General features: G+C 37.1%; 1 protein-coding gene across 2 annotated transcripts in view; it reads right to left on the minus strand.

The window, feature by feature from the left end:
* Positions 1–21,593, minus strand: part of mbl (splicing regulator muscleblind) — a 358,429-nt gene that overhangs the window by 176,474 nt on the left and 160,362 nt on the right. The window lies entirely within an intron of this gene.

A 21,593-nucleotide genomic window follows, 5' to 3' on the forward strand; every position in this document is an offset into this window, starting at 1 on the left:
AGATGAATTCGTGGCTACATTTTAGGTCTCAATTTACTGTTAAACAAGACAGCCTGCTGAAAAATGTCAAGCAAGCAAAGCTGAGCCAGTTAGAACAAAATCTTGTAGTAAGTCGTTATGCATCTTGATTTTTTTACGATAGCAAATCACCACACAAATACGTAGTGCGTCTTTTTTTCAAAACCAGCGTTGTACCTATATTTTTTTTTTAATTTAGGTGTTGATGCTTAGAAATCGATCAAATTGATAAATTTTCACCTAGTGAACAATGAAAAAAAAGCTACTATTTGAAATAAAAAAAGTGAAAAATAAAAGTAAATCACCAACGTATCTTAATCGCACAATTTGCAAACTTTTATGATATTGCTTACCAACGCTTACTTAGAAACGCTACGCTGCCATAGAACCTGCACAGCTAACTGTTACCAAGTTTTTATTTACCATTCAATGTACCAATGCAGGTAAGATGCATGCATTATGTGCGAGTCAAATCTTGCAAGTTAATTTTGACTCACTCCAGTGACCGGATTGGCTAGTAATTTGGCATACTTACTAGTAAGTGAGGTGACAATACATTATAATGTGGTTGTGAAATTCTGGTGATCCAGCCAGGATAGTCTCTGCAGGAGGGAATTCCTCATCGGTTAATGGCATCGACTTAAAATTTGCTACGGAAATGTAATTTAGGTGACAATGCAAGTACAGTCAACAAAAGTACAGTCAGAAAAAAGCTTGTATTAAAAAAAGTATAAAAAAGAAAACTCATGTTTCACAATTGAAAATTGCTTGATTTGTCAAAAAATAACTCTTTAGCCTCATCAGCACAAACGTTAATAGTCAAGTCAAGGGTCAAATTTGTGAAGTTACGAGTATAATACTGGGTACAATTAGTATAACGATAGATACTTTTAAATAAACACCGTCAGAAATCTGTTAGCAATAAAACCAACCCTTCAACTTAACAAAAACAAGTAACAATTACCGTCCTAAAGCCATTTAGGTTGATAAATGCCTTCCGATTGAATTATTTTAATAGCGAAGCGGCGTATAAATAAAACAAATTAACTTTACCAATAAATGTAGACAGGCAATTAATTGATTAAGCACTTATCGGTGAAAATTTTATTTCAATTATGAAAAATATTGTCTTAAAATTTCCTTTATTATTTTATTTAGCTCACTCGGCAAGGCTCGGGCCTAATAATAGTACTTATTCGACTGCACTTTAAGTTAATTAGGCAATTCGACTTTGGTCTTAATAGGTGACTAGCTTTTGCTTGCGACCATATCCACATTGAAAGTACCTAAATGGAAACAGACCGCGAGTGTATTGTATTGTAAAACTCTTTATTGTACATAAAAACACATGAAAATAACAGAACACAATGAATGTCTGATAGTACTGTGCCTTACATTTCATGTCTTATTTTATTCTTGTACGGATTGATTTGAAGAAAAACCTAAAACCAAAACTACTGATATGCTCTCAAATATAGTCCTATCTCTAGCCTGAACGGCTGGACTACATTATGAGGAATTATTAGACTCGTCAGAACTATCGGAGTGACATAAACAGAAGTCGGAAGTTCCTTTAAATATGCTTGGGCAGGATGAAGGTATTACATAAGATATGGATGGCGAACCATGTTTCTGATCGTGTCATTATGTTGTGAATTTGCACACCATATACATACATTTTTTTTTCCTATCTATTTTTGTCTGATGGCCGATGGGGACACAAGGCTCTAGTATGGTGTACACGGACCGGGAGAGAGAGAGGAGCTGTCAGTAGGCCTCCAACAAGATGGAGCGACGACCTGGTTAAGATCGCGGGATCGCGTTGGAAGCGGAAAGCACAAGGCCGGTCTGAGAGGAGAGCCTTGGGGGAGGCCTATGTCCAGCAGTGGACGTCATTCGGCTGACATGATGATGATGATGATTATTTTTTGTGATTCATCATCATCCCAGCCTATGATATTCACACGCACCATTGAATTGCTTCGCAGGTTTGTGCAGGTTTCCTCACGATGTTTTCCTTCACCGTAAAGCTCGTGCTAAATTTCAAATGTCATTCTGCACATGAAAACCACTCGGCCACCTTTTGCAATTAACGGCTAATAAAAGTATAAAAATCTTGTTATAAATTGAAAGTTAATGACAATAATAAGTGAGGTTCGTCGTCACGTCCGAATTTCAAAAACCTTTTCTAAGCTAGCAAGGCAAGAGCTTTTTCTTAAGCCGATTTTGAAGACAAAGATAACCATTTTGATCTTGTGAAGTGAAAAACATATTTTTCTATTAGATTGTAATATTATCATAAAAATGGGTAAGTCAATAATCCAGTCAATTATATAACCACCCAATCACGCTTCCATTTTAACTGTAACATAATTCTTACAACGAAACCGCTATACAATCATTTCCCTCTTCAACTCACGGCGGCCAAATAACCACGAAATACTGACAAATGAATTACATTGGATATAAATCAATTTAACAATTTGCATTGAGTTACAAAATCCATTAAGTTAATTCGGTTTCGTACAGAGCAATGTAGGAATAGGGGGGCGTAGACATGACAACTAGATAATGGACGTACATTACGAGCTGCGCGGTCCTATCGCTCTGGCTAGAAGGCCCGATTGATGCCATTGACTTTATTCTAACATTTAAGTATAACACTGGTGAACATTAAAATTTACAAAATAACCAAGTCAGACTAATTCGCGCAATAAATCGGATTACCTGGACTTTTATATTGCATAGTCGTTGGATAGCTTCGAACTTATCCGAGTTTTCCGCCCGTGAAGGTTCAACGCGTTGTGACATTTTTTTGTTTTTTATTTCAACCTGCTGCCCACTCTCACATCAGGTCGCTTAGTCGCCTCTTATTAGTTGACAATAGAGAGTGCTGCTGCCCACTCTCACATCAGGCTGCTTAGTCGCCTATTAGTTGACAATAGAGAGTGCTGCTGCCCACTCTCATATCAGGCTGCTTAGTCGCCTATTAGTTGATAATCGAGTGCTGCTGCCCACTTTCACATCAGGCTGCTTAGTCGCCTATAGTTGACAATTGAATTTGCTGCTGCCTACTCTCACATCAGGCTGCTTAGTCGCCTATTAGTTGATAATCGAGAGTGCTGCTGCCCACTCTCACATCAGGCTGCTTAGTCGCTTATTAGTTGACAATTGAATGTGCTGCTGCCTACTCTCACTGCAGGCTGCTTAGTCGCCTATTAGTGGACAATCGAGAGTGCTGCTGCCCACTCTCACATCAGGCTGCTTAGTCGCCTATTAGTTGACAATCGAGAGTGCTGCTGCCCACTCTCACATCAGGCTGCTTAGTCGCCTATTATTTGACAATAGAGAGTGCTCCTGCCCACTCTCACATCAGGCTGCTTAGTCACCTATTAGTTGAGAATAGAGAGTGCTGCTGCCCACTCTCACATCAGGCTGCTTAGTGGCCTATTAGTTGACAATAGAGAGTGCTGCTGCCCACTCTCACATCAGGTAGCTTAGTCGCCTTTGACGACACCTACGGGAAGCAATGGGTCTATCCTATACTAAAACCGGTCACAGCACGGACTAAAAACTTATTCAGCTGCCTTCAATTGATAAGAGGACAATGGTTGTACCAACCCACACAAAGGTAGACACCTCATTTGTATTGGAACCGAGCAGTCCAAACTACTTATTACATTATTACACTATTTGCGAGTAAGTTTATGGTAACAATAAAATATGATAATCATCAGACTACGTGATCCAGACGAAATCCTTTTTATTTGTATTTACGAGCGGATAGAGCCTTGAACTCGGCCCAAGCCCCCAATCAAAACGAGGCCTGGTGACGTCATCGGAGAAAAATAACTTCGTGAAGTAAATAAGTCCGCTATCGTGATTTAGCAACGAGGCTTCATTACTCCTAATTTGTTTGGTGTGTTACACGATAGTCTCTAAGTTTTATTAAAGTGGGAGACTTGAATTTTCATTATTCTGTGACAATTTTATCTTTGTTGTGGCGGCGTTTTTACCACTTCAATTCTATCGAAAATACAAACTGAAACATAGATGCATAGAAAAACCAGAAAAAGGGACCAGCGCTGGGAATCGAACCCAGGTCTTCAGCATTCCGTGCTGCGTGCTATACCTCTACACCACCACTGGACAGGAGTACAGACGCAAATTTCTCCTATGCACCACATATCTCAGCTTGTTTATTTCTTATTTAGTCACTTAAGCAGCGACACTAGCGACATATATGTTTTAGACCTCATCGAGAAACTTTCTTCTTCTGGTTTTTCTGTGCATCTATGTTTCAGTTTGTATTTTCCATATGGATTTTACGGGATGACTATAAAAGTAACAAAATTTGGAGTTGAAATAAAAAATACAAAAAGACTCCAAAAACCAATATTAATTTTTTGTATGAAAAATACGAATGTTTGTTCTCGGGTCTTGGGTGTTTAATATGTATTTAAGTATGTATCTATCTATATAATTATATTTATCCTTTGCTTAGTACCCATAACACAAGCTTAGCTAAGCTTACTTTGGGACTAGGTTAATTGGTGTGAATTGTCCCGTGATATATATTTTTTTTAATTTTACTTCAATTCTGTAATAAAGCTCTACATATATTAACACTTCCTTTAGTAAAATAACTAGCTTTTGTTCTTAACTTCATTCGCATGGTACAGCACTTTTCAACTAATGATCGTTACCAGCATGCAGTTTTCGTAGCAATTATATGGTTGGCAAAAAAAAAATACATGTAAATATTAAATATTATTTTTTACTATAAAGAAAACTTCAGGATTATTAGTTTGAGATATAATTTTTGAGAAAAAACTTTTGTCGATCTTTTAAAATGTTGAAACAATATTATATCGAATGACATAAAATACAGCTCAAGTAAAAAGTGTAATTACATTATCTAAAGTGTTTTATTTAATCTAAATCATCCATAGCACTTCATATTGACTGTTCATATTTGTTCTAATTAATTGATGAGTGGAGACATAATAAATAACATGATTTTTTTAAAGAGACGTGAGCGACTAACTGCCAACTGCTGCTGATATTGAACATATTTTAGTTGTTTATAGAGCATAATAAATTTATTTTATTTCTTAAAATGTATATTTCCTTTATCTACTGTGTGTTTATTTGTACTTATTTTACTATGTGTATTTATTTTTTAGTCAACCATACATTGCTACCAAAACTGCACGCTGATAACGATGCTTGCTTGCGGGTTGGGGTGATTTCATAAAGATGAGACGGACTGCATTCCAACTGCAACGTAACCGCAACTGCGGACATAAATTTCAATCGCAGCCAGTTTGCAGTTTGCGTGAAGCTGTACCGAATGCAATAGAACTGCAATGAAAAATATAAGGGCGGTCGGCAATTGCGGTTACGTTGCAGTTGGTAAGCAGTCTATTTGTACTGGCCCTTAGGCTAAAGTTAAAACCCCCGACTTTGTCACTTCAAAGTTTAATATCTAAAAAACGGCTTAACCGATTTTAATAAAACATGTCTAAGAACCATCGCTAGAAAACCTGCTTTCAAATAAAAGAAAACCGCATTCAAATCGGTTCACCCGTTCAAGAGCTACAGATAGACACTTAGATACACAGACACACATAGCGGTCAAACTTATAACACCCCTCTTTTTGTGTTGGGGGTTAACAATCTGCAGCGGGTAAGACGGTTTGATTGATGTTTCATAGGGAAGAAGATTAATTTCGATAAAAAATATTAATGAGCCAGAAATATAGCAGGGAAGTTCATCGATGCGATTAATTATTATTTCCTCAGGCTGAGAGGGGAAGGACAGTTTTTGCTGGTATTAAATATGTTCTAGGTACCCAACTACTCATAACTTTAATTACAGATAAGATAGAGTAACTATTCTTATTGCAGGAATACGACATACAGCAACGTATATTCAAATCATATTCCATACGTGTTCCCAAAAAATAGAGTGAATTGTTTTTGGTATCTTTATAACTTATTTCAATGTCAAAGGATAAATTCAAGTGCAAGGCCCATTAACCTTGTTACATTAGTTGTTCCATGGAATCTTGTCTGCGATTTTTAAATTTTCCCGAGGGTAAAAAGTAGCCTGATATGTCACAAACGTGATATGGCAATTGCACAACGGGCCGCAGCATTGATTTTCAAAAGCATTATACATATATACTTAAGTCTAAATAGTTGAAGACAATTTATACCAGACGGGCCACTCATTGAAAGCTTGAGAAGCTTTATGAACCTTACATGAAAATGTATATTTAAATTACATAATTTCTATCAAATTCCCTGTAAGTTACTTCCGCGTGCCCAACACGATAATAACCAATAGATGCACATAATAGATGACTTCCTGCTGTAAAGTCTAAAACTAATGATAAGTATACAATTTTATAGTGACGAATACTCGCACATTTATGTATGAATACCATTTATTTGCGAGTAGTCTTCCAGACGCTGTTTATTCAAAGCGTGAGCTTGGCGATGCAGGCGTATTGCCGATAGCTGGTGGCCGCGGCGGGCAATGGACGCGGTGCGGCGCGGCAAACAACGCTCGTTCGGCGGCAGCTGCGCGCCTGCTCGCGACGCGCAATATCCCTCTTACAAAATAAAGGAATTCCCAGCGACAATTGTTCGCCTTCCTTACCCCTACCCTAGAAATACAAACGCACGCCTCCGAATGACTTTACAAAAATTTGCATGGCACTTTTTTCTCTATATTTTCACGTTCAGAAAAGCAATTTTTGTACGTCGCCCACGATACAGAACGGGGGAAATTGCACTCGTTCCTGCTGAGCGGAGAGAACAGTGCGAATGGAGTGGCAGCGCATTGTGACGCGCGGGGGCGGCTCATTGCTTTTCGGTGGCTCCATTGCCTCTGTTGTGTTTAAGACAGTTCAATAATGGTAAACAACTGCGAGCTACTGTACATTTGCTGCACGGTTTAGAGCAGTCATGCAAAATTGCATGTTGCTTTGCTATTTTAACTAGATAGTGATACAGAACTGTTCACTTACGAATACACGCTCCTAGACAGCAAGTTATCGATATACGATAAAGCAAAACCCGTGCTTACCAGATATTAGATAGAGTGCGTGACTGAAGGTATCGACAGCGACTAAGGATAAGTTCACACTACATTAAATGTGGAGGGCCCAAATAGTCATGGTGTAAGTTTTCTAAGGCTTTCAAGTTCCTAGTTGAATCTCTGATGATGAATGATCATATGTTGCCAAGGTTGCAACGTAAGCCTCCCCAGCAGAGGTAGGTAAACGCAGAGGCGCAAAGGTGAAAATGAAAATAAAAAACAACCTTTACTGTCACTCTTGAATATTTTATTACTACCTAATATAATTCCTACCAAACCACCATCTACCTATCCTCAAAATAAACCTGAAAAGTATAGCTAAAAATGTTTATGCACAACCAAATTAAATTCCATAAGCTAATTAAGCAAAGTATCCAGCGCCATAAGTTGATTTACAAAAAGAGTTGTGCTGTAGTCGGAGTTATTCACCGATGCTGAATTGAATTACCGAGCGCCGCCTGCGCAGTAAATTATCTTCGTTACTAGAGGACAACACGGTAATTGTTAATTACTTTAAGATACAAAATGCACTCTTTTCACTGTTACCTGAAAATTGTAACTAAGACGAGAAATTTTAAGAAAAACAATATACCCACTGTTAAAGAATGGAACCCGCTTCTGCCGTCTGTTTTTCCAAAGGGTTTCTTGACAGGTGGGATTTCGCTAGATGGCGTTAGTATTGCGCGAAGTTAAATGTTAGTCGTGCTAGATTGTCGCTTAATGTTTTTGAAATAATCATGTATGTAAGGAAGAACGTTATGTGATTTTACCACTAACGTCGATAAGCCAAAGGCTACTAGAAACACAGGGCAGCTTAAAGTTCCATCTTACAGACTGGTTAAAACCAAAAAGTCGTTCCTGGGAAATTGCATACGTTTTTCTAATAAAATTCCAAAAAATACTATAAATGAAACAGATACAAAATTCAGATCTATTGTCAAGAAGACATTAATATCTAAGGCGTATTATAAAGTTAATGATTATATCATGGACAGGGATATTTGGAAATAATTCCGATCCGCATAAGCGATCCCTTCAAATAGCGAACCTACTGTGTTAAAAATAAAGTGGTGTTAAATACTTCTGATCATTTAATAATATTGTAAATCTGTTTAAAAAAATATAACTCATTGAGTTTTTTGCCGGATCCTTCTCAACAGAGGTTTTCCCGAACCGGTGGTAGATTTTTTTTGACATTCATAAGTGCTTGTTTTAGCCTAAATTGAATAAAGATATTTTGACTTGACTTGACTTGCTTATTTGGTTATTTAGCCAATTCTAAACGTGAAGCAAATGTCACAGTTGCCAAACGGACTCACGAAACTAGCTAAACTAAATAGCCTATCACAGCAACACTCATTTAGGGCTATTCAAGGCCAGAGTCTACCTTGGTACTGTACCAGTGAGCTACGTCTTCGGCCTCTTCTCCACTTACTATCAGGTGAGATAGATAGAAGTCAAAAATCAAGAATATAGTAATATTAGCTTTTGCCCGCGGCTCCGCCCGCGTGTTATTCGGTTATCGCGCGCTGTTTCCTCGGGCATTTTTCCGGGATAAAAAGTAGCCTATGTCACTCTCGTGCCCATAAACTCTATGCCAAAAATCTCGTCGATCTGTCGCTCCGTTACGGCGTGAAAGATGGATAAACATACACACAAACACACACTTTCGCATTTATAATATTAGTATGGATTATTACGGGCCCAAGGTGCTAACGAGACACAAGTGACCAATCAGGCTGCGCAATTTATAATGTAAACAACAGCAGTTCGCTTTCCCTTTTGAAAAATTACCTTGGATAATTTAAAAACAGTCATAATGGGAATAAATATATCAAATTAACAAGGAAAACTATTACAGCTAAGTTTGCCTGAGAGTTATTACTACGAGTAGAGAGTATAGTTAAGAGAAGTTAAATGCAGATTAACTTGTAAAATATACCTGCTGATTCCGTACAAAATACGAAATCCTTAGAAAAATATTATTTGATTATTACGATTTTGATTTTACAGTTTAACGAGCTTGTCCATTAAAATAGTTACAAAATAGACATAATTAGTAAAACAACTACGTGTTAAAATAAAGTATGCCAGGATTAACCCTATCCTGGGCATGTCCGACACGCCCTTGGCCGGTTTTTCAATCAGTACTATTACGACGCAATAACATGATTATATAAATACCCACATAAAATTTGCGGTAGAAATCCTCGTGTCTCAAGTCCAAGCAAACAACAGCCATAAAAATATTTTATTGATTCCTTGTTCTAATTATAAGCAAACTAGCTTTTGCCCGCGGCTCCGCCCGCATGGTATTCGGTTATCGTGCGCTATTTCTTCGGGAACTGTGCATTTTTCCGAGATAAAAAGTAGCCTATGTCACTCTCGGGCCCATAAACTATCTCTATGCCAAAAATCACGTCCATCCGTCACTCCGTTACGGCGTGAAAGACGGACAAACACACAAACATACAAACACACTTTCGCATTTATAATATTAGTATTAGTATGGATGTATGGATTTTATTGTTGCTTTTAAAATCGAACATTTATGACTCTTAAAAACGGTTATGACAGCGTTTTCAGCAATCCGCCATAATTAATTTAATAGCTGAACACGCAGCGATGTAAAATTGGGTGTCGATTAATTTTCCATGCAAAAACGAACAATTTAAATACGAACCTTATTGGACGGATAAATAGTCTTTAATATATCGTTGAAACATTTTATAGTAGGCAGATTACGGTGAGTATTTGCAATAAATTTGACCGTATTACCTTGCCAGCCGCGGGGCAGGCGGCAGGCTGTTTCGCGTGGTTATTCGTACGCCAGGAGTTAAATATTCCTGTTTTATGTCGTGCGTACTTATTGTATAAATAAATACATACTAATGTGGGACTATTAACACCAATTGACCAGTTCCAAAGTAAGCGAAGCTTGTACTATGACTAATGCAATGGATTAGTTTATCTATACAGATGTTGGTAAGTATTTTGAATTCGTCTACTCCATTAGAAAACACCGTAAAATATTTTATCTACACCCATATAGCAAATCCTCAATTATGCGTTCAAAAACCATAGGTAATGACCAGCATTACGACATTGGATTCTATTATGAACACGGCTGTATCGTATGTACAGATTTCTGTATCGTAATGAGATTTCATAATCTCGTTAATGCAGGTCATTCTCAATGGTTCTTGAACACATGATAGAGGATTTAAACTATGGATATAGATAAAATATTGTATGCAACTGTACGTAATTAAGCCTTAAAACACTCATGTGACCCTATTATGAAACTCGGCTACGCCTCGTTTCATAAACCCACACTCGTGTTTTAAGGACCCCTATTACGATACAGTTGCATTAAATACTATAGGTAAAATATGTTGAGATGTATTATAAAATGCGCATAGAAGGCGTTATTTTTTTACCTCCTCGATTTATAAGTGAATTGTGTATCTATTTGATTACTGCCTCAATCTATGTAATAGAAGACAATATCAAAAATTAATTAAGCGCTGTAATAATAATAGTCGTACCACGCAAAACTTAACTTTAAGATTTACGCAACCACCACCTCTTAAAAATGACAGTCAATTGGGCGGCGTAACATTTCATTTTTATTTCACCATGTTTCCAATGTCGACAATTGATCCATCACACCAGGTGTAAGTTACTAATAAACAATTTCTTAATAACACTCTGGATTTAGATTGTAAGCTATTAGAGATGCGCCGGCTGCTCGGCGAGCGGCCAGTTAGGCCGACCTAATTCTGTGTCCACTAAATGTGTAAACTAGGTAGTCACGTTAATAGCCCACGTTAAACTGCCAGATTTTTGCCAAAATTGGAAAAAGTAGGTGACCCCAACATTTGTAATCGACTGTGAACTTAAAATTGAAAGGACATGATTGTTGGTTTTGTTAAAAATTCACTTCATAGACTTTTTACTATGGGCTCGAAATTAATTAATTATTATTAGTTCACGGTCGGTTTTAAGTTACAAATAATAATAATCTTTATTCATCTTTCATAAAAATACAATTAATACAAAACTTATGGGCTACACTTATTATAAGAGACAAATAACACACATTACCCTGAACTAGGAAAATGAATTCCTGTGTTTCAGGTGTAGATATAGAAGGGCTATTAATCAAACTTAAATAATTTATTGAATCAGGCGTTACTTTGAGGAGGTCCATATCAATGAACTAAAAGAATTTCCCCTCACGATAGCTAAGCTTATGCAAAATATGCGTGTTCAGTGACACAACCGTACACCATGCTACCAGTTGTTAGTTGTGAGTCTCTGAAGATGAGCTCTGGTTGAGTTTGAAACGCGTCAGTGTAGTGTGGTGGTGGTGATAGATGGGTTTATGTGATTTGTTTATGTTCTTACAGTGTGGAGGTGGAGGAACTGCATGAACACGCATATTTTGCATAAGCTATCGCAAGCTATCGTAGCTTTCGTAAGGTCGCGGGTGAGCAAGGAAATTCTTTTAGTTCAAACTTAAATATCTTATCACGTGCAAAATATGAGAAAGGAAGTAATGAAACTTGTAAATGAAACTTGTCAACGTATTTAATCAAACATTGGAAGTCCATTTTAACCAACTATTTGTGTTCAAGTTGGCCTAATATTTAACAGATACACTGAAAAAAAAAAGACTTGCTAACAGTACCAAAAAATAACTTGAGTGACTACAAAACTAAGGCCTTCTAGTAGTAGCTAAAAGTTAGGTGATGTCTTACAAAATCAGTTTTGCAAATTAGCATAATTTTGGTTCCTAATTAGTAAATTTTGGCTAAACGTCAAGTAGCCTAACTAGTTCAGCTATCCTTTTTTTCAGTGTAGTACCTAACCGTTCATAAAAAAGTGTGTTCATTCGAAACAATTTTCAAAAAATGTATAGCTGGACATTTCAGGAAGTGCTTTTTACGAACAGTAGGCACATTTAATTTTGGTAGCTTCAATTCACTTTTAATAATGATATAAGGTTCTTTTCTAAATACAGCAAAAAAACTGTTTCATTTTTGTACGGTACAACACTAGCCGTTACATATTACATAATTTGAATGAATTCCCCAGCGACAGTGTTAAATGGTTCGCTATATTTTGTTTACTTTTGAGATATTAATAAATCGCGTTCGCGAATCTCTCTGATGTGTCAGTCATAACAGTTTATATTACCGTAAATAATACTGAAAACACATTCTGTTAGTATCAAATCAAAATAAAGTGGAACCATTTGATATTAAGAAAAAAATGTGTTTTCAAATTTAATAGCTCAAAACGATTTTTTGTACTAAAAAATGATTTTCGCTTACCTGTAATATTTTTGAAAGACCTTTCTAAAGTACCATTTACGGCATAGACGAGAAAAAATCTACGAACCTATCCTAAAATCGATAAATGTGGCTTTTATTTTAAAACTTTCTTTTATTTTGTCGGGCTGCTATGAAAAAATGAAAAATAGTTTATTCAGTATCTTACTCAATTTAGCAGGTTTTTTTTTTTTTTTGACTGGATGGCAAACGAGCAAATGGGTCTCCTGATGGTAAGAGATCACCACCGCCCATAAACATCTGCAACACCAGGGGTATTGCAGACGCGTTGCCAACCTAGAGGCCTAAGATGGGATACCTCACGTGCCAGTAATTTCACCGGCTGTCTTACTCTCCACGCCGAAACACAACAGTGCAAGCACTGCTGCTTCACGGCAGGATTAGCGAGCAAGATGGTGGTAGCAATCCGGGCGGACCTTGCACAAGGTCCTACCACCTGCAAACAGGTTACAGGTTGGTGCCTCCTTTTAAGTATCAAGATACCTGTGTATGTACAGATGTACACATATGTACATGTACATACATACGTAGCAGATCGCATACTTAGATAAGTATACCAGATTACAGCTTTATAGTGCAAAGATTTTCCGAGCTAAGCAGCGGACAAAGAATCCCGTCGAAATTATAGGGTTTCTTGCTAGTTATTTTAGCTGCAATGCCTACTCCAAAAATGCGTAAATAATGCATATAAACGTCCCTTTGTGTTATAATGGCGAAATAGCAGCTGACCAGTTTCTAAAATTATCAAGAACACGACAAAAGTGAAATCTTAAAAGTGACAATGTAATGAATCACGTTAGATAGAATATTTCGTACCTATGTCAAAATACTCGTCGTGGTCGGTCGTTGCGTCATTAACGCTATTGTTTCGGGGGCTGTGGGGCTGTTGAAATGTTTGCGGTTTGCGCGTCGCAGTCATAGATATACGTATCTTTTTAGGTGATTAAACAAATAACTGCCTCTCTCTTGCACTCAGAGATACAATTTTAGTAGAATTAATCCTTGATTAACGTCCTTGAGTGAGGCGGGTAGTATAACGTGACAAAAATATTTTCCAAACGAAAACCGTCCGCTCTTATGGAAGTATAATGTGGAACGCTTGAGTGAGTGTATTTGTAGATTGGAGCGATTTTGGATTATAAGATTTTCCCGTTTAAGAGCTACGGTGCCACAGACAGACACACACACAGACATAGCGGTCAAATTTATAACACCCCTCTTTTTGCGTCGGGGGTTAAAATCGTTTTGGAAATTAGGTACTAGTTTATCTATAGAGTGGGTAAGTAGTATTGTAGCTCTCTTACAAAGACCATCGATGACAAAGTGGGCTCGTTGGTTCCAATTTGCTGCTACACAAGAGCGTGTTGCGTGGCTGTTACGACACAACGCTAACGATGTCGCAAACACGTTCAATATGAGTCTGAAACCATAGGTTACTAGTTTATTAACACTTGCTGTTACTGATTTAAGTATGTTAAAAATTCACAGATTTCGTGCCTCACACGAATATCGAGCACAATGGAAATGATTCTACGGAATTAAAAAAATATTGTCGTTCTGACTTTTTGACTTTTTTCAAAAAGTTTAGGGGACCCTTAACTCGATCCTCTTTGTTTTAGGCTCAAATTGTAGCTGATCAAAGTGTCCAGACAGGTTTTTATCAAATTTATGATATCATTCTTCGTTTCTAAAATATCGAGCGCCAAAATCAAAAATTCGGAGAAAAATTTTTTCAGCCATTACTTTTTCGTTTTTAATTTTCTCGAATAATTCGTTTTGCACCTTACAACTCTTGTAAGTACGCATATTTTGAGCCTTTTTTGAATATCATATCTTCACAATTCTCTGAGATAATAAGGGGATCGCACTTCTTCGTGAAATCGGAGCCTACACTAGAGCGAACGAAAAGATATTTCCGATGTCAAAAAAAAACAACATTCACGCGTAAACTAGATACCTATGTTTGAAAATAAAATGTGTGCTCAACTCCAGCAGAAATTAAAGTATTAATAGATATTAAATAAAGCACCAAAGCGGCATCAAATTTTGCTATTGAATTTGTGGTTCGTTAATGACTGGTGAGGTCAGCTTTCAATTGCTATTTTGAATTAACTTTGCCTGAATTAACAACAGGGTCATTCTACTTTTCGTTGACCAATCATTTTTTGTAATGTGCTCTTCAAATTATTTTTCGTTAAACATTTAAATAGGCAAAAATAAATTAAGCTTACATTTAAAATTATCACTACGTATAAAAAGTAATCATTATTATCTATAAAGTAGGTAACGCAGTGGACATGCATGTCCCCGCCATTTGTATGGAAATTTAAAGTTGTTTTGCTTTAAAAGATTAAATTTAGTTATTTCAGTTACTATATAAGTTATTTACACTTGAAAATTGTCGCGCTTTGCGGCTGGCGGGTCAGCTTGTAGGAGAGAAAGTAAACAAAAGCTGTCAACAAAAATATTAGGGCTACCGCGTGACAAAATAATTACTAGGTGTGCCTTATTATTTCACAAAACATTAATGGTTACTTAGAAGTAGAATGGCCCAACAATCAAACAAAGTCGGAAGCTCAAAACAGCGAGTTCTATCTAAATTTCGGGGTATACTCTTAAGTAAAGTAAAAGTTTCATAACTTATTATACAAGTGCAGTACCTGGCTCGAGTGTAGCCACGTAAAAAAGCGCAAAATATGAAAAAAATGCTCCATATTTTTCGCAACGAGAACATCCGAGTCGAGTATGGCTAAGCGCCGCGTAATAAGACGACAAGGGAGACTACAAATCATAATAAATTCGGCGAACTTATTAAGTCAGCCGCCAACAAACAATGGAGCGAGTTATTGGCGATCTACCCTCGCTTTATCTAGCCGTCCCCCTCTCACCCGTGCCCGGCAAATAGAGCAATCTTTGTTTTATCGGAAAAAGCTCACGGTGGACCAGAATATACCAATTAAAGCAAGCAAGGGTTAATAAAAGAAACGCTTGAAACTAGAGATGGACAAAATGTGTCACGTAAAGAAAATAGATTTGTATCATTTGCTTATTGAGACTTTAGTTAGTCTATCTATGTATAGTATCTAGCCCTCACGTACCTACCTAAGTTAATTTTGGATAAAAATTAGTCCTTGCATTTGGAACCATCAATTTCGCTTAAGGGAGTAAACCCCTATTTAGTTAGGTATGAACAAGTTATAAAATAACCAGGACTAAAGCCATTTTGCATATTGTAGATAACATGGTGGGCCGATTGACTGGAATGAGTGTGTGACAAATGATAAATTACTCAAGTTATGATGTAGTCGTATGATAGGTACAATTTGATCTAAAGTAATTCAGTGTTTGACAGATATTTAGAATTGATTTAGCTAATTTATGAATACTCGTGTATACCTACCAGAGTTACCCATCTCTACTGGAAGCGGAACTCTACAAAAGTAGGTGACCGAAGTTACTAAAAAGATTAATATCAAAGTTGTTAACTGCATCCTGAAGTAGTACTCATTAAATTCTATTTTCAACTAAAAATAAATGATTCGCACTTGGATTAAATTAAATTACAATACAGACATTTAGATAGGCACATGTAGTTAGCAAATTGCATATTTATTTCCAATGATACTTTCAGACAAATTATAAAAATTCCTTACGCGATTCGGATTGCTCATTTCCCAAATGTATTTTTGCCTTTGTAAAAAAACTATGCAATTAATTAAGAGGTAACATGTGAACAAAGTTAAAAATATAAAGTGATGTGTTAATTTACGAGTGGTCATGTGTTACGAGTATTGCGCTTCCTATTCGCTGGAGTTCTTGGCGCGCATTAATAATTAATCATTTTGGCGGCTAAATTAGTCCACCGTTCGCAGAACAGGACAGATTTTAATGTCACATTCGTAAATACTACACTCGAATAATCTTAATTTTCAAGGTCGACATGTCTTATACCGGTTGGGCCCTGAGACAGGAGCAAACAATTTAAACACAGGTTTTGCTACTCTAATGGAACTAGTACTTTAGTTCTGCAGCTTTCAAAAATTAAGTTATTTTGTCAACATGTTTATTCCAAACAAATTAAATGGTATTTTCAATGTACGGCAATGTATAGCCTAAATGACATCGCCTTACACGTAACAAAATGACGGATTTTGCAATACATTGATTGTCCGATTAAACTTTAAACTCTAATAAAAATTATAATACTAGTTATTTTCAAAATTTGTAGAACTAAATTAGCTCAAGATGAAGAGTGCAAACTGTGGTTTAATTTTTTGCTCCTGTTACAGGGCCCACCTTGTATGTAAATGAATGGAATACGAAGGGAAAGGATTGCTATAGTATAATAGTAATATCTTTCGTTAAATTACCTGGGTGTGGTAATTTTAAAGTAGGTAAATTCCATTGAATTGGTTGTTACGGCAAACTGAGTAGTCTCTTTCTTAAAATTATTTTTTACTTTTCTTGTGTTAAAAGCAAAAACACAGATAGTTCAGAAATCAATCTCCATACAAATGCGATCGAGCAACGCACACATAGACACTGCTCACCGACACGATATCTCGGACCGGTTAGGACCAGTACGAGCGCGAGTGCCATCCGCTTGAGACTTCTCCGTTCTCCGTTTGTGCAATAATGGAGCAACAAAAAAAAGTTGTTATAACTGTTCAGTGGACGGTTCTTTAAAGTAAATAATCGTGAATTTCGTCAAAAATTAGAATATTTCAGTTATTAGTTTATATCTCCATTCTTCCCGTTTCATTCTCAACAATAAATTAAACAACTAGATGCGAGTGCCACTACCACGATAGTTTTTTTCCGTTTGGTGCGCCAGTGCAAATAAAGGAGCATACAAAAAAAGGCAATTATATACCATTTCAGTGGACGTTGTTTAAATTAAATAGGCTAATCGTGAATTTGTGTCAAAAATTAGAAATATTGACGTAAATTGATAATCCATTCTTCCCGTTTCATTCTCAACAGTAAATTAAACAACTAGATACGAGTGCCACTACCACGATAGATTTTTGGTGCATAAGCCATAGTTGACAACCTTAGAGCATCCGCCGAGCGTAGGTATGAAAAGTGAAGTACATACAGGAGATTGACTTCTGAACTATCTGTGTTTTGTGTTAAAAGGCTGCAAATAGATCTAATCAATGTATCTGACTACCACCGCTCATTAAAAGTATTAATGTTGAAATTAATTAAAAGTTTTTACAATTAGGCTAATGAAACTAACACACTGTAACATACGAGTAATTAGGTCCACTATCTGTTAGATATTAATTCGCGTGACATCGTGGTCCACATGAGTGACTCAAGACGTACGTTCGTAATATATCTTTGCGCGAAAAATTTGCGAGGGCGACATGTTTCACGGCCAGCTACCACGCACATCTCTATTTAATTAATGTAAGCCACAATGTAGTCTTACTCTCACAATAAGTAGGTTAAGTATGTTTTTATCGCTCGCCGGAAAAATACGACAAGGACATACCATTAAGCTAAACGCACAAAATCGGAAGCAATCTTACGAAATAGCAGCAATTACAATCCCAAACCAGACGATATAGGATCTAACGACCGTCCTCCGATATAAATAGGAAACTCTGTAGCGGCACGCCGAATAATAGTCCAAATATCGCTCAATAATGGTACAAGTCCGACGGAAAGTGTGGGGCAAACAATAATGGCCAAAGACAGCGGCGGCACGTACCGGACCCAGTCTTAGAATTAATCAGTTAGTCACACTTGCGCCGAACTAAGGAAGAGTCGATTAGGAGGGCACCTTGAGGATTATTGAGACATCGGCGGCGGATGCCAGCTGCGGCCAGGAACTTGCCGATATTGCCGCCGCGGCCAGGGCTGCCCCTAACTTGTTTACGACTGCCCAAGAATTTCCAGTTCCGACGTGAAACTCCGCCGTTCGATCATCCTTATTGGAAAAAGGGTTCTCGTTTTCTCTGAGTGTTACTCTCGTTGTAAGTGCGAGTACCGAAGTTATTTCAGCAGTTACATTTTGGAATGATGCCATACGTTTCTTTTATTGCATGGAATTATTTATAAGATGGTAAGTCGTATGGATATGAATATCTCTCGTATTAGCATATTATTTATCTTAATAGTAGCATGATCGTCCGTTGAATTAATTTAAACGTACTGCTTTTGTTGAAGCTTTAAAAGGATTCATATTACAATTTGAATTAATTCATTGCACCGCCATGCATATTTGCAAATCAGCAAGTGGTGAAAAAGAAGAGCAAGCACCAAAATTCGCTAATGCTTAGCAATCTTTCAATCCGATAGCTGCATATCACAATAAGCTCTTAAAACAAGACCTCGTACTTATAGGCGCTTTACAGATTAATATATTTACTTTCACCTTTAGCAAAAGCGGAACTTGTGATAATAATTAACTTTTTTTTCAACTCTTTGCTTTCATGTGATTCATAAATGATACACTGGTCTCACGAGAGTGATCGCACAATACAGCTTAATTTGAGATAAAACTTACGTTAGTCGGCTCAATTCAAAACGCAAGCTTAGCCGTAAATAATTGTTAAAGGCATGCGCCTAAACAGACCACAGACATAATATTGTTGGCGAACTTTGCCATATTTTCTAACACAAGTTCATCAAGGAAGCCGGTCCCGCAATATTTCAGCGCGCTGTGTTCTTGCGGGCACTAACTAGCGCCGCAGCTGCCGACAGCGCTGTCTGGACGGCCGCGGCCGCAATGACCCACTGGACCGTGCAAGTGCTACCAAATAATTTATAGCCACGTTTAATTATCTACAAGAATCTCGTGTCGCCAAACGCACCGTGAAACAGTTTTTCAGCTGCTTTTTGCACGATAGTTAAGTGAGGAATGCGGTTAAACGAGCTAGCGCTAAATACGGATGCTATTTGGTTATTTTGAATATGCATCATCTTCTGCCGCCTAGAGGTGAGACGTATTTACTGGAATAGGTTTTTGGAATAGGTTTTGGCTTGGACGCGTGAGTACGCGTTCCCGCCCGTGATTCTTTTAGCGTACGAGTATTTAGGAGTACGGCGGCTGACAACGTTCTGCCAACTTGAAAACAAGCATTTATGTACACTTTTTAGTTGAAATGAAATGAAGGAAAGTTTTTAGTCGGTATTTAATATATGTTAAAATTAAAAAAATAGTGTGAAGACTGGCTGTGACGTGGAATTCAGTAGTTCGATATTCGTAAAACTACTAAAACTGGTACGGTGTATACGCAATCACGGGAGTGCATTTACGGGAATCATTTTGTTTACGCAATGAGTCAATTGAGTTAAGTACTCGTAGATACGCGTGGAACTAGTCTTTGGATCTAGTCTTTTTGTGGACGCGTACCTACTCGCAAGACTCAGTCCGCGTTTTGCCTAGTACGTCTCACCTCTACTGCCGCCCGAAGGGTTAACAATACAATAAGTATATGATAGAATTGAGCGATTGGTGATTCATGGCAGAGTTGAAAGTAAGGTAAGGCAAACCCAATGGACACAATCAAATCTGTCACCAAGATCTCTATAGTAGAATTTGCTCGCCGAGCAGCCACTAGAGACCGATGGAGAAATATTGCGAAGGCAGCGACCACAGTAATGAGGGACCCACTCTGCCAAGAGTATCTGATTTAGAAGAGATCATATTTGCTAAATTAATAGTTATTCATCTAACTTTTAACGACATTACGGTGCTTTGTGTGTCGTATACCTAATTACAATTTAGTCAAATTTAGTCTCAAGATTTAATTTGCCAGATCAAATTATTCTTTTGCCTATCAAACTGTTCTTCGAGGGGCGACCACATAATTAATATGCGAAATGTGTATCGGACTGAACAGAGCCAGAGGAAAAGTTGGACTATTTTACTGAACTTTGGCTAAGACTTTATATTCATAAAGCACGTTTAATTATTATGTTAACGAAACCATCTTTTGAATAAATAGTAGACATGGTCTGTCAAAGCGAATAAGGTCTTCGTTAAAACTCGCCACGAATCTGGGAATAATAAATTAGGGTTTTAATTAATAAAATGTAAATGACAACTCTATTTGTCATGTACGTCAGAAGTTTGCTAAACAGTAATAATTATAATCACCAATCTTGTAATTTTTTAATGTAGGTTTATTTTTATGCGTTTAGGTTCAATTACATAGGTTATATTGTTTACCTTGTAATTTTCTTTCTGTGTACCTGTTTTCTGTATCGCTTACTATTTGTGGTGTACAATAAAGCTGGTGGTGTATAATAACATTGCATCTATTATTCACATAATGCGCTTATTCCGAAAAACACTGAGCACTAGCGAAAGTACAAAATGTTCGAAGCAACGAAAGTCGTACCTTGAAGACGTGTTCAGTGTTAAATTATGCAGAAATCAATTCCTTTTCCGAACGCACGATGCCTTCTGATAAATAATCCATCTGTAATTGCAACTGGTTTGGAATCGCGAATATTACCGTGGCTAGGTTTTGGTGGGGGAATAATTATTGAGTAACATAGGTATAATCAACAACTTACGACGGCCTGCTGCGTTCAATAAGTATTAGAAATGAAAATTGCATTCCAGAAGAAAAGACGTTCGTTGAGCATTCGATTTAAATTCTTGCACGTGATTCAATATTCATTCTACATAATGTTCTAAGGTAATATTGATATAAATCACTAACATTTATGAAAAAAAGCTCAATATTCACTGTCAAAGGGAAGCTGATACTTGGAAATTGTGAGCTTACTCGCATTATCTGTGAAGTTGCCGTTCAATATATCACCCTAAGCTCGTAATGATCTAGAGCACTTAGTATCGGCCTCGGTTATTAATAGTACGGCATGACACTGTTCTGCGCACGGCTTTGCCCGAATATGTTTATGGTAGGCTAAGTAACACAACCAATGCGTTATACTGAGTGTAGCATATTCAGTAAAGAGATTATTCGATATTGGTCAAGAAACTCTACATAACTGTAACGATGCCAGATTCTTTTAGGATTTAAACTCAATTTCAAAAAGTGTTTAAATGCTGTGATAAAAAACGCATAATACTGTTTCTTGGGTCTATGTCGTAAATGTCTGCGTGTGTTTTAGGGTAAACTAGG

The sequence above is a fragment of the Choristoneura fumiferana genome, chromosome 3, assembly GCF_025370935.1.
Source record: "Choristoneura fumiferana chromosome 3, NRCan_CFum_1, whole genome shotgun sequence".
NCBI classification, from domain to species: Eukaryota; Metazoa; Arthropoda; class Insecta; order Lepidoptera; family Tortricidae; genus Choristoneura; species Choristoneura fumiferana.